This window comes from Macrotis lagotis, chromosome X (genome assembly GCF_037893015.1).
Source record: "Macrotis lagotis isolate mMagLag1 chromosome X, bilby.v1.9.chrom.fasta, whole genome shotgun sequence".
Lineage (NCBI taxonomy): Eukaryota > Metazoa > Chordata > Mammalia > Peramelemorphia > Peramelidae > Macrotis > Macrotis lagotis.
The window spans coordinates 375449960-375464259 of record NC_133666.1 but is presented as its reverse complement, the minus strand read 5'-3'; the positions used below and the strand labels follow the sequence as shown (position 1 = coordinate 375464259).

General features: G+C 37.9%; 1 pseudogene; it reads left to right on the top strand.

Annotated features, from left to right (window-relative positions):
• The first annotated feature begins 10731 nt into the window (after positions 1 to 10731).
• On the top strand, positions 10732 to 12155 carry LOC141499151 (leucine-rich repeat-containing protein 14 pseudogene; annotated as a pseudogene).
• The last annotated feature ends 2145 nt before the right edge of the window (positions 12156 to 14300 follow it).

Here is a 14300-nt window from a genome sequence, read left to right as displayed (position 1 = left end):
TATCTGGGGAACACCAAAAGGAGACAAAAGAAATGCTACAAAACTACATCCAAACTTCTAAAACCTTATTTTAAAATACCTAATTTCAGGATTTTTCAGTTATACTGTGACGTTTACTTTGTTCCAGAAGAGTTGATGTGTAAGTAATTTGGAGGACTTGTATTTTCATTATCCAACAAGAATTATAGCTAAGAGAGAAGGGACTATGCTGTATACTAAATTAGTTACTAGGTAACCAGCAAAAGATGCAAAGGGCAATTGTACTCAGGGGAAGATCACTGAAAAAGTAACAGTGAAAAATACATATATTTCAACATTTAATTATTGTTAATAAAAATTTCATTATATGCATTAGGGAAACACCACAATCTGCTAACAGGTTTGTGAAGTGACTTATTATTTCATAGTTATTAAATATACAAATGCATTGATGAGGGGACAGAGAGATAAAAATATATTTTGATTTTTGTCTGTGTTATGTTCTGAGTTTTCTACACTATAAATTCTTTAAGATCAAAGAATGATAAATTGGTCAGGAAACTGGAAATTCCTTGAGCACAGGCACTGTCTTTTTATTGTTTTCTATCCCTGGGCTTAACTCATAGGTAGATACTTAATGCTTATTGATTAATTTATAATCCATTGTTTTCTTTTTTACAGAATAGAAAACTAAGGCTTTAAGATATTTTAAGGACTATTTTATTTTATTTGTATATAATATTTTATTTTTCCCAAGTGCATTAAATTATTTTTGACATTTTTTAAAACTTTTGAGTTTCAGATTCAATTCTTCCAGCTCTCCTCTTTTCCTCTTTCCTGAGATGATAGGCAATTCAATATATGTTAAGCATGTGCAATAATATAAAATATCACCATATTAATCATTTTGTACAAAAAAATCAAATTTTTAACAAAAAGTATGATTGTAAAAAATAGTGTTCTTCAATCTATATTCATTGAGTATCAGTTTTTTTTCCTCTGGATATACATAATATGCTGAATAATGTAGCATTTGCATTTGTCTTTGGTTAATTGTATTGCTGAGAATAACTAAGTCATTCACAGCATTTCATCATACAATATTGCTATATCTACATACAAATTTGTTCTGGTTCTGCACATTTCACTTTGTATCAGTTCATATAAGCTTTTTTGGATGTTCCCCAAATCATCTGGCTTATCATTTCTTATAGCAGAAATATATTCCATCAAAGTCATATACCAAGCTTATTTACTGGTGTCCCAATTGATGGCCATCCTTTTGATTTTAAATTCTTAACGTTAGAGATTTACTTATAGTCAGGCAGAAAATAGGATAAGATAAAGAAAATGTGCTTATTTGTAAAATTAAATTATACGAATTCTCAGTTCCCTTCCAACTCCCAAATTGGTTTATTATGAGAGTTTGACATAAGATCATGTGATTCAGTCTTTTTCTGTCATTTCTGATTCTTCAGTCAACCCATCTGAAAAATCTTGTGTTCATTAAAAACATATGCTTATGGGGTTCAATTTATATCAAATAATAGAATAGCTAGACAAATTCTTACCTAGGATGATCATTTACTTTTACCCCTGGAACATTTAGTGAGGAGAATCAAAACAATAGGAGCACTGATAACGATGTTTTCAAAATATTCATATATAAATATGCCATAGTGATACATCAAATCCAGGATGTGTCAGTTAAATGTACATAAATGTAAAAGAGATGAATCAAACTAACCAGAATGGAATAATAACATATATTAAAAGGGTTAAATATCAAAATGTTCTCTGGAACTCCATAGGCAGTTCATCTAGTTAATTCAAACCTTGGAGACATACTACATGAGGAAAACGATGTAAGCCTGAAATTGAATTTGAGATCAGTCTGGATTGCATTTGGGTAATTACACAGTTCTTCTAATGAGCATGAAAACTGCTGCTACAAAAATCCCATCCTTTCAATGTGAATATTCTACTTGTGATTCATGGAAAGATTGAAATATGAGTTGCACAGGCTGAGTTGTTTATGAGTTGTGCTCTTCCTAGATGGAGAAAAGTTCACAATAGTAATTAGCCATAGAAATGATGATAGTATTACAAAATAAATAAAGATTGCATATGTATATGCATGTATATTTGTAAGAATCAGCATAATTCAAGAATAAGGGTGCTAAAATTTCCAAAGAAGCTGCAATTACAGCTTTTCATATGTAGCCTTTATGATATATAATTTTGCAAGCTGCTGAAACTATGAACCATTTCCCTCATTTTTAAAATGGAATGATTAGATTAAATGATTTATAATTTATCCTACAGGTTTTAATTGTGAATATTTAAAGAAATATTATCAATTCATACCATGGAGATTTTATGTGCTATTCATCTAGAATTATAGTGTTTTATTAAGTAAGTTACATGAAATTGATATCATACATAGATCAAATAATTTTTCATCGTGCAATTTATTTTCCAAATCTGAATTATCTCTGTTTCCCCTTAGTTCTATATATCTTCTTTTACAACCTGACTGATATGTAAATAGGTGAAACACAAATGTACATGTAAAACTTTTACCAGACGGTTTGCCACCATGTGCAGGGGGGGAGAAAAATGAGGAGGGTAGAAAAATACAGAAAATATGTAACGAATTAATTTGTGACTGAATGAATGTTGAAAATCCCTATTCCATATAAGTGGAAAAAATAAAATAAATTTCCATTAAAAATTATTTGAAGCCTCTTTAATTTTTGTCAAAATAAATACTTTTTTCCCCCTGACATAAGTCAGACCTTTGCCAAAAACCACAGAAAGGTTTTAGAACATTAGGTAAGACTATCCATAACTCTCAAGCCAATCCAGCCACAAACTTCTCAGCTTAATTAAGGCAGGTAAAGGCATAGGTGACAGCCTATATCTAAACTTGGAATAATCTGGCAGAGTATGTGCTCTACTGGGCATCTTCTTTGAATACTCAGATTTACTATAACAAAGACTTTTATCAAGCTGTATTTCTATCATCTAGAAAACAAAAAGACATTGAAGATTTACTATATTATCTCAAAAGCACTGAAAAACAGGGAAATTTTTAGATTTGCTAAATTTCCTAGACACCAGGGAGAGACTGAACTATAAGAGATGTAGAATAGTTCCTCAAAGAATGAAGAAGTAAAAGTTAGGGGGATCATCTGCTGAAAAGAGGCAAGTTAAATTTTGGCAGGTATGTGTACCGAAATGTCATTTGTAGGGGCAGCTAGGTAGCAGAGTGGATAGAGCCTTAGCCCTGTAGTCATGAGAACCTGAGTTTAAATCCAAACTCAGACATGTAAAAATTTCCTAGCTGTGTGACCTTGGGCAAGTCACTTAATCCCATTGCCTTGACCAAAATAAATCCCCCACAAACAAAAAACAAAACAAAACAAAATGTCCTTTGTATGCTTTGAGCAATTGTGCATAACAAGAACATTATAGTTCTAAATCTGGAAGCAATTTTCTTCCATTATTCTTTTGTTTGTTTCTTCTTTTGTTTTTTCTTTTTTCATTTATTTCCAATTCCAAATAAAAATAGTTGTCAATATTCATCCATATGTAAATTCAAGGCTTCCTCATTTTCTACTACCCTTTTTCTCCTTCTTCCTCTCCATGTCAGTGAATAATTTGATAAAATATGTACATTTAAAATCATATGTAACATATTTCAATACTAGTCAAATTTTGAAAGAGTAATTAGAACTAAAGGGGAAAATGAGAAAGAAAAAACATAAAAGAAGTTTTAAAAAGTGAATATAGTATGCTTTGCTCTACATTTTAACTATAGTTTCCTGCCTCCTCCCTCCCACCCCCCACCACGGATATGAGTGGCAATTTCTGTAATAGAAAGACTGAAAGAAGCTCCATCTATCATAGTTGAGTATCTCACAATGAGATATATATACACAATCCTGCTATATACAATCTTCTCTTGGTTCTTCTTATTTTACACAGCATAAGCTCTTATAAACCTTTCTATATGTTTCTGAAGACAGGCTGTGAAAGAGTTCTTAAAGAAAAATAGTATGCCATAACATTCATATACCATAACTTTTTCAGTCTTTCCCAAAATATGGACACCCCTCAATTAGCCATTTTCTGCCACTACAAAAAAAGAACTGTTCTTAAGAGAGTTTAATCATAAATGAAATGAGCCAAGATAGAGGCAATATACATCAGCAACAATAAAAGTATAATTTATGCACTATTTTAAATTTTGCAAAGAGCTTTATAAATACTTTTCATTTCACCCCTCACAAGAACCCTTGGAAGTTTGTTATTATTTTTCATATTTTACAGATGAAAAAACTGAGGCAAATAATTGACCACATAACTGGAGGATAATTTATTTGATTTATCCAGGGTGGCACAGATTTTTTAAGCACTTCTTAAACCAAAGTCATCCTCATTTTATTTTGGTTCTTTAGTCACTGTACAACAGTAGTAGATAAGAAGGATTCTACTCTCATTCCTCTGCCCTGTCAAAGAAGGTCATTAAGTATGTTCTTCAAGATTATATACAATATAAATCATTTAAATATAGCTATAAAATATTGTTTAAATTTGTCCTACTTTGTCAGCAGAATTAGGATGAAATGTTCTCCCCAGATAGCATATTCCAAGATTTAATACAACTTGGAGGTACCATTTTGAATAAATTTTCCAGCACTCAGTTCAGAAGTTCTCTGAGACTTGATCATTTATCAAATGAATTCTACTGAAAGCATTACATACTGATTAAATGACTTTGGACTGATTTTTTTCTTTGTTCATATTTATTGATTGAATTGTCAAAAGGAAATGAGAAAAATATTTATGTGATCAGACTTTGCACTATTTTGAGTAGTGTTATAGAAAAAAAAATCATTAACATAAGCATTCATCTAAATTTAATACATTCTTTTCTCTTGTTTCAGTTTTTCTATTGAGGAATGTTCTTGAATACATTTTATCTTATAAAATACAGAATGACATTTTCCCTAGGAATTGAAACTCTGTTGTAAACTCTATTTTATCCTTTTTTTTATTTCTGTGGCATGCTTGAAACAGCAGCATAGATTCACACCAAAGGTAAATAAATTCATTGTATAATAGTTAATAGGATAAAATTATTAGTTTGGGGATCCTCATCAAAGCATCTTATAAGTATTACTTTTACTACATATATACTTTCCTGCCAAATTAAATAAAATGGATTTATACATTCAAATAACATTTCCCATGGACATTTGGTCTTAATATCATGATGATAATGTGATCTAGGATTTTTTTCATGTTTTTTAATAAAGTCATTGAAAAAGATAGCAAGATAAGAGAAATTACAGGTATTCAGTTAAGGAAAGCAAATGTGGACATGTCAACCATGATGACTTCGAAACCTTGACCTTTCAGGTAGTTTATTAATTTGTTTATTTTATACTCACAAGCACACATACAAACTCTCTCTCCCCCGCACACACACAGACACATACACTCACATGGACACCCCATTGGCAATAATCTAATGATTGTATATGTCAAATCTCAAATATTTTAGTAGAAATAAAGTAAATATTAAATCACAAATAGATGACCATGTTGTATGAGCCTATGCCTTTAAAATGAATAATAAATGAAAAAGTTTGGACATATAGGAAAAAAAAACTTTATTATCTCTATCAATGTCTGGCTCTGTGACTAGGTAAGTCATCAAGCCTCTCTGAACCACTTGCTCATTTGAAAACTAGAATAAAAATACCTTTAATACTTTACTCACTGTAAAAGTATAAGATTCACATGGAATCATGCATTTAGATTTATTTGAATTTGTAGAATTATATACTTTAAAGTATATAATTATTTTTATTACTAGCATTAGTGAAACAAAAAAAATAAATCTGACATATATGCCAAAATATTTGTACCATGAGATAGCATCAAAGATCAATAGTAAATATTTTATATGATTGCTATTAATTTAATTTGATATTATCAAGCTCCTCAAGCTGTGTTATATAAAAAGTGATCCTACTATTTCCTATATTTTAAGTTTTTAAAGGATGATTAAATACTGTTTAATTTCCATTAAATGACTGATGGAGAAATAGAGTAACTAGGTGGCAAAGTAAATCATCTTTCTGAGTTCAAATCTGTCCTCAGACATTTATTAGCTGTGTTTCCATGGTCAAGTCTCTGAATCCTCTATTCCTCACTTCCCATCTATAATGGGAGCTAGAATAGAAAATGATAAAATCACTTAATTTTCTTTATCAAGAAAACTCCAAATGAAATTAATAACAATCAGGCATGACTAAAATAACTGAACATCAATGGAGGAGAATTAGAGCAAACTGAGTTTCTAAGTCCAGGTCTTTCAGCTATGCATTTGAATTCTGCAAATGCATTTGTCCCCGCACCATTCTTTTTTTTCCCAAGAGAATAAATAGCATTATGAAGTCATCAGACTTCACTATCATTACATTATCTTCTCCCTACTTTCTAAATCTGTTTCAGATTCTATAACATACAAGATGATAAATCCATGCTTGTTTGCATACATTTTACATATATAAAATTATGATTCAAAACACTTTGGGTACATAGTGCCTACAAAATTAATGATTTTGAATATCTCAACAGAATAAAATTGTCACTACGATTGTGCAGATGGTTTAGAAAACTTGAATGAAGGATAAATTATCCCTTAAAACTCCACAGAAAGAACTCAATAGTAATCATTTCCTTCCCTAAGACCAGTGAGTTGGAGAGAAAATAGAATAAATGTATAGTAAATTAGCACATGGAAAAAATATGTTCCCATTAAATGTCTGATCATGTTATTTACTCTTGTTCATAGTCAACCAGCTTATAATTATGCGCACAATACAGTGGGAAGAAAGGCACTCTTTGGACACATTGGATATTTTAGAAAATAATAATTTTAAAAAGCAAGTTTTGATGTACCATTTTCATTAATTGTATCTCATGCTAAGTTTTGACTGTTCATGCCAGAAAATGAGTACTAGTTTGTCAAATGCTTTACACTGTGAAATATGCAATCCTTTCTCTTATCCATTAAATAAGATCAAGCACAATTATCATATTCAATTAAGCACATGTGCTTGTTAAGAGTTCTGATAGCAAGTGTTTTTCTTTTAGGAAACCCTTACCAGAGGAAATATTTCTTTATTTATAAGATGTTATTGTTTTAATTTTAACCAGAAACAGTAACGATAGAACTGTCATGAATCACTCAGCTACTAATAAATCACATTTTCTTCTTTCCAAATGTTTTGCCTGCATAAATCATCTTATCAACTAATCACTCCAAACTGGCTTCACCAGCTACCTATTTTAAAGTTTACACATATATATATATACATATATATATATATATAAAATGCATCATTTTATTATTTATCATTATTAATAACAGTAAAAATATATTATAATTTATAATATTTAATATAAATATTAAATATGTATATTAAATAATAAATATATATGAATCTGACATTAGATATTAATAACAAATATTCCTTTTCAATAAGGCCAATATCTTAATTTTCTTCCTTTCTGCACTACATCCCAGTAAATATAATGGCCTGTTAGAAAACACAAGTAGATTATACATTCTTTAACTTTACACTTTCTTGTAGGGGAGGGGGATTTGGTAGATGTCTACAGTTTTAAAGAGGCAAGAAATTGCAACTGGGGGGAAACATAATGAGATAGAGTAATAATAAATGAAAAAATTAAAAAGCATAGACATGACCACTGAGAAAAAAAGGGTCTTAGTTATATTCTAAATCTAGAAAATCATTACACAGAAAAGCAAAGTTTTAAGAACACTAAAAGGAAGCTGACTGTAGGTCCTGAATTCTATCTGTTGTACCCCCTAACTAGCACAAGGTTCTATTCTGGAAAAAGTATAGTCTAGGTAGAAGTTCCCCCTAAAGAAATGGAAAACATCTTTTCAGAATTACACATTCCTCAATAAAGGAAACTTTACCATGGTACAGGAGTTCTAATATCTCTGAACTGTTAAACGTTATACTCTTCCTTTGCAGATGGCCCAGAAAGGATGATTCTAGGATGGATATGAAAGAGAAACATGCTAATAAATTCCAGTATAAGTTAACAAGACCAAACTTGAAGAAATGACAGGGAATCTTTAGAAAATTGTGAAGCAGGGCAGAGAGATTTACTGTATTTGACTGAAATGCATTATACCCATACTGAGCCTTTTTTCAAGGTCATTCCAACTTCCAGAGATGTAATAAACTGTTCTGAAATAATTAGAGTGTTTGTTTAACTTAAAAGTAACTTTAAGGTTGTAACAGTAGTGAGGTGGTCACACTCTAGAATGATGTTCATTGGTGAGGGAAACACAGGCAACCCATGAAGGGTTTAAAAATTCTGTACTGCCACATGATTAAGTAGGACTGTTATGCTTGAATACCATATTCCAGTCAAAGGTGAGAGTGTTGTGGAATATCATACCTTAAATTTAGTGTGATTTGATTGATAGGAGAGATTTTAAAAAAATGGTTTGAGAGAGGAAATTAAACTTAAACAAGGGGAAAAAAATAAAGTCAGGCTGTGAGGAAGCTAGAAAGATAGGAAAAGGAAAGAAAAGCATTGTAGATTACCAAAAAAGGAGAGGAAATGGGATAACTGCTGGAAGTTAATATAGTAAATTAGCATGAAAATTTCCAGCCACGAAGGCATAGAGAAGCCAGGCACTGTCCCAAGGTCTCCTGGCTTTCCCTCAGAACTAACATGAATCAAGTCACTTAACGGAATTTAGATTCAAACCATCCAGAGAAGAACAAAGGACAAGAACATTTACTAACAAGGTCTGATTCAGGGAAGTGTGAGTTAGCCATGGGCAGAGATCCAAGAAGCCAGCTCAGGTGTGTCAGGGTGAGCCCTGAAATTTTGGCTGTGTGAATAGTGGGCAGGAGAGCTCTAGCTAGGAGGCTGATGAAAGAGTTCTAGCACAGCAGATGGGAGAGTGCTTGAGTGTGGCTAGACATTGATCTGGTCAGCTCTGCTATTCAGCTGAATCCTTGTGTTTCCAGTTGAATCTGATCACTAGCATCAGAGAAAGTGGCTCTTCCAAGATCAAACAGTAACAACCTACTCCTCCCAAAGCAGGCTGCCCTATGAGAAGCATATCTCCCTCAATACTAAGAATAAGGAGATGAACTATATATCCTGAGGCCCAACCCACATTGTTCAAGCATAACCAGTATGCCCCATCATTATTCAGTCAGGCCTAGGAAGTGGTTCATTGATCAAGGTCACAAACTCTCCAGAGAAAGCAACTAGGACCCTCTACTGGCCTACCCACTTGGAGTTATTAAGCCCAGTAGGCAAGGCCTCTGGGGATTTTAACACCAGCTCCTCTCCTAACAAAGATCCTAGGAAAATGAAGAAAAGCCAGCAGGAAGGGGGGGGGGGGCATTGAAAGCTATGCCAAAGATAAAGATACTAAGTCTGAGAGAGAGCTAGAACTTGAGGACAATATGACTTGGCCTGCAGCCCAGAAAGATTTCTTAGAAAAGGTCAGGAAGGAGTTTTTAAAAAAAAAAAAAATTGAAAAGATTGGGATCAGCAACCCAAGAGGAAATTAATATCTTGCAAGAAAAACTTAACAATTTGTAAGAAAAAACCAAATCCTTCAAAAATACAATTGAATATGAACAAAAAGAAAATAATTCTCACAAACGTAAAGCTTCAGTCGGCTGGGCGGGGCCCGGGAAGAGCTGACACAAAGGCGGGAGAGCACAAAGCAGAGGGCTCAGGCGCCCGAAGTCCGGCTTTGCCCAGGGCAGGGATGAGGAGGAAGGCCTGAGCCTTGGCAAGGCCTGGGAGAGGCACGGCGGGGGCGGGGACTGTGGAGGGACAGTTCCTCGGCCAACCACAGAGGGCTGCGCAACAATGGAGCTCCTGACAGCCAATCCCCGGCCATCTGTCGGCCCCGCCCCACCGCGGCCCATGGAACTTTGGAAGGCCATCTTCCCGAGCTGCAGGAGTCTTGGCAGTTGGCTGTGGTTGCCACCTCCTAAGAGGATGAGAGCGAGCCGAGGCGCGGGGCCGGGGGCGGCGCGGGGCCCGGGGGGACGCGGGGCCTGGAGGCGCGGGGCCCGGGAGGCGCTCTGCTGGAGCCCTACTCACCTCCCTCCACGGCCGCCTCAGTTTGGGCCTCCAGATGGCTCGGCCTTTGGCTCCTGAGTTCCCCATCACGCCTGCGCAGATCGGAGGCGCGGTCCCGGGAGGTGCGGGGCCTGGGAGGAGGCGCGGGGCCTGGAGGCGCGGGGCCCGGGAGGCGCTCTGCTGGAGCCGTACTCGCCTCCCTCCACGGCCGCCTCAGTTTGGGCCTCCGGATGGCTCGGCCTTTGGCTCCTGAGTTCCCCATCACGCCTGCGCAGATCGGAGGCGCGGGGCCCGGGAGGCGCGGGGCCTGGGGGGAGGCGCGGGGCCTGGAGGCGCGGGGCCCGGGAGGCGCGGGGCCCGGGAGGCACTCTGCTGGAGCCGTACTCGCCTCCCTCCACGGCCGCCTCAGTTTGGGCCTCGGGATGGCTCGGCCTTTGGCTCCTGGGTTCCCCATGACGCCTGTGCAGATCGGAGGGGCGGGGGTGAGGGTGGACACGTGCCCAGCCACAAAGCCAGACTGACTTCAGGAGGCCCCGCCCCGCGCCTGCGCAGATGTGCCGGGTGGACTCCCCAGTGATGCAGTCTCCGCTGTCCCTGTGTCCCACGCAGCTGACCCTGCACCAGCGGCTGGCGCGCCGCGCCCTGGCTCCCTGCCCTGCTGTGGGAGCTGTACCCGGCCCAGGTCCGGGCCAGCTTCATGGAAGGCCAGACGCTGGTGCTGCACGCGCTGGTGCGGACGTGGCCCTTCCCGTGCCTCAGTTTCCAGCAGCGGCTGCCCCAGCTCCAGCGGATGGGCTGGCCCGAGCGTCCCCGCAAGGAGAGCGTGCAGGCCGGGATCCTGGCGGCACCGCGCCAGACATCTAGCAGCCCGAGGCCCGAGCTTCGAGCGTTGGGCATGACTGGCTTCTTGCATGCCAGCTGTGGGCAGGACCCCACAACCATGAGCATGTGGCAAGGACCTGTCTCAGTGCCCAGACTCAGGCCAGAGCAGCTCAATGCTTGACCAAGAGCCGAAAGCTGGAGCCCCAGGCCCCTGCCACTCGGCCTGTGGAAGTGCACACTGACCTGCTGGTAAACCGAACTTCTTACAACGTCCAGACCAGCACATATGGCTCGCTTCACCTTAGCTGCAGGGACCTAGGGGCTGAGGAACTGCCAGGTCCCAGCACTCACTGTAACTCTTGGAGCTGCTGGACCCAGTGTGTCTATGCCAGGTAGACCTTCACTTCAACAACCTGGGACTTAAGGGCCTGTGTACTGTCATGCCCCACATGGCCAAGTTCACCCACCTGTTGAGCCTGAAGCTACAATATAGCAATGTCGATGTGTGCAAACTCACTGCTGAGACAGAAGGCAGCTTCCAATGCTTTGTTTCTGCAATTGGCCAGCTGACATGCCTCAAGGAACTCCACATGGGTTCCTCTATCCTTTCAGGCCGCCTTCATCAGCTGCTTAGCAGCCCTCAGGGCCCTTTGAAAAGCCTGGAACTTCCCTTCTCGCTGGAGATTTGAGTTACTTAGACCACATTATCCATGCTGCCAATCTCAAGAAACTGGACCTTAGTGGCAACAAACTGTCTGGTAACCCCCTGAGCCCCTTTCAGAGAATACTTCCTGCTGTGTCTGGATGTTACAGAGTGCCAGCTCATGGATGTCCACCTTGTTAGTACCTTGACCAGCTTATGCTGCTGTACCCATCTCTGTTACCTGCGTCTCTATGGTAACTCTCTTGCTAGGGCTGGAGTGAAAACCTCACTTGAACACTCAAAGGTGTTGTCTGAGCTCCAGATGGTTGTGCACCCAGTTTCAGTGGATTGCTATAAGGACCTGCCCTGGCCACCCCCTTCAGCCAGTCTCCTAGAGGGTGCCGTAGATGAAGAGAAACTGGCCAGTGTGCAAGCTGATCTTCGGCAATTGCTGCAGGCCATACAGCACCACAATGAGCTTTGGACCATGGACATCTATGACCACAACATTTTGGACTACTTCAGCCTACTGTAGTATGTGTATATTGGGGGAGGTGGCAAGTGGGGAAAAGGGAAGGGAGGAGGTGGGAGGGGGAGAAGCAAAGTACACAAAGAGGCAGTATTCTCCTCTGCTTTGCTATTGATGCAGGAGCTGCCTCCTGCTCTAAGCTTTGGCGAAACCGGAATAGGCCCCACTCTTGGATGGATTGTGTAAAGGGGGTTATAGATTTTCTATGCCCTGTCTATGCTGGACATAATGGCAGAGATGTTCTAGGGCCTTCTGAAGTTCTGGCTTTCAGGAGAAGGGGGTGGGGGGGTCTTCTGTTTTCCCAAGGGTATTTATTTATTTGTAACTCATTACCCCGTGAACCATTGCACAAAACCCATAATATTCTTCCCCACCCCATCGGTCCTCCATCTGTCTCGCTGTAACAGATCACACAACACCAAGAATAAAGGCAACACAAATGTAAAAAAAAAATGTAAAACTTAAAAAATAGAATTGATTAATTGAAAAACAAGTTACAAAAGGTAAATGAAGAAAATCTCAAAATAATGGCATCTGTGAAAATTAATGACTTCATGAGACAAGAAGAATCTGTTAAACAAAATCAAAAAAATAAAGAAAAAGGAAGGAAAATGTGAACTATCTCATTGGCAGAACTACAGATCAAGATAATGGATTTAAGCATCATTGGGCTTCCTGAAAAAACTGAAAGTAAATTAAAAAAGCTCAGACGCAATATAAGAGGATTTAGTGAAGGAAAAGTGTTCTGATATCATGGAATCAGAAGGCAAAATAGTAATTGAAAGAATGCATCAGTCCCCTCATGTAAGGGATGCCAAAATAAATTCACCACGGAATATTATGAACAAATTCCAGGACTATTAGATAAAAGAGGAAATCTTGCAAGCAGCCAGAAAGAAATAATTTAGATGCCAAGTAGCAATAGAAAGGATAGGACTGGACTGCATCAACATTAGAGATCAAAGGGCCTGAATTATGTTTTTCTAAAGTATAAGGAAGATTGAAATGCAGCCAAAAATTCACCATTAGGTAAAATTGAGTCTTCGCTTCAAGGAGAAAATGTAGACTTTTAACAAAAGAGGAGACTAGCATCTTTTTCTTGATGAAAAGACCAGAGCTAAATAGAAAATTAGAAGTTCAAACAAGAGACTCAAAAGATGCAAAAACAGATAAAAAAGGCAAAAGAAAAAAAATGCCTACCCATAAGGTGAAACTGGCTATATCTACTCCTGGGAGAAAGATTCTCATAAATCTTTAAAATTATAACTTTAATAGAGAGACTCTACTTAACCAGAAACAATGGACACTCATGACTTGTCCATGACTCTGACAGATTGATATAAAAGGAATATCTTAAAAAGAAGGGACAATAAAGAGAGGAGGATACTGGAGATTGAATGGGGTAAATTACATTATATGAAGAGATACAGAGGACCTTTTGCAATAGAGTGAAAGAAGGAACTGAGAAGCTCTTGCATCTTCCTCTCATCAGAGATGACTCAAAGAAGGATTGATATACACATACACAGTTAAGAAGCTTATCTTCCCTTTCAAGTATTAAAATGGGAAAGGGGTAAGTAGGAGGAATTGAGCAACTAACTGCAAAAAGGGAAGGAATAAGGGGCAAAGTGAAAGGTGAAAGAAAGCAGAGGGGTTGGATATAAGGGGGGCAATTATACTGAATGAGGTGTTATTCAGAATAAAAATGTAGAATATGGATAAAGGGAAAATGGGCAAAGTGCAAATGGAGAAGATAGCATGGAGGGCAATAAAGAGTAATTATAATTTTGATTGAAATATGAATTCTATAAAATATAAGCAAATACCAGAGTGGATTAAAAACCAGAATCCTACAGTATGTTGCTTACAAGAAATTCATTTGAAGCAAAGAGATACACAGTGAGTAAAGGTACAAGTTGGAGCAGAATATAATTTGCTTCAGATTAAGTGAAAAACATAGGAGTAGCAATCCATATCTCAGACATGCAGCTGCAAAAATAGATTTCAGTAAAAGAGATAAGGAAGGAAACTATATCCTCCTAAAGGATACCTTGGACAATGAAGCAATTTCAGTGCTAAATATGTATACAACAAGTGGTATAGCCTCCAAATCCTTAAAGGAGAAACTGAATAGAAACCTGTACACTATTA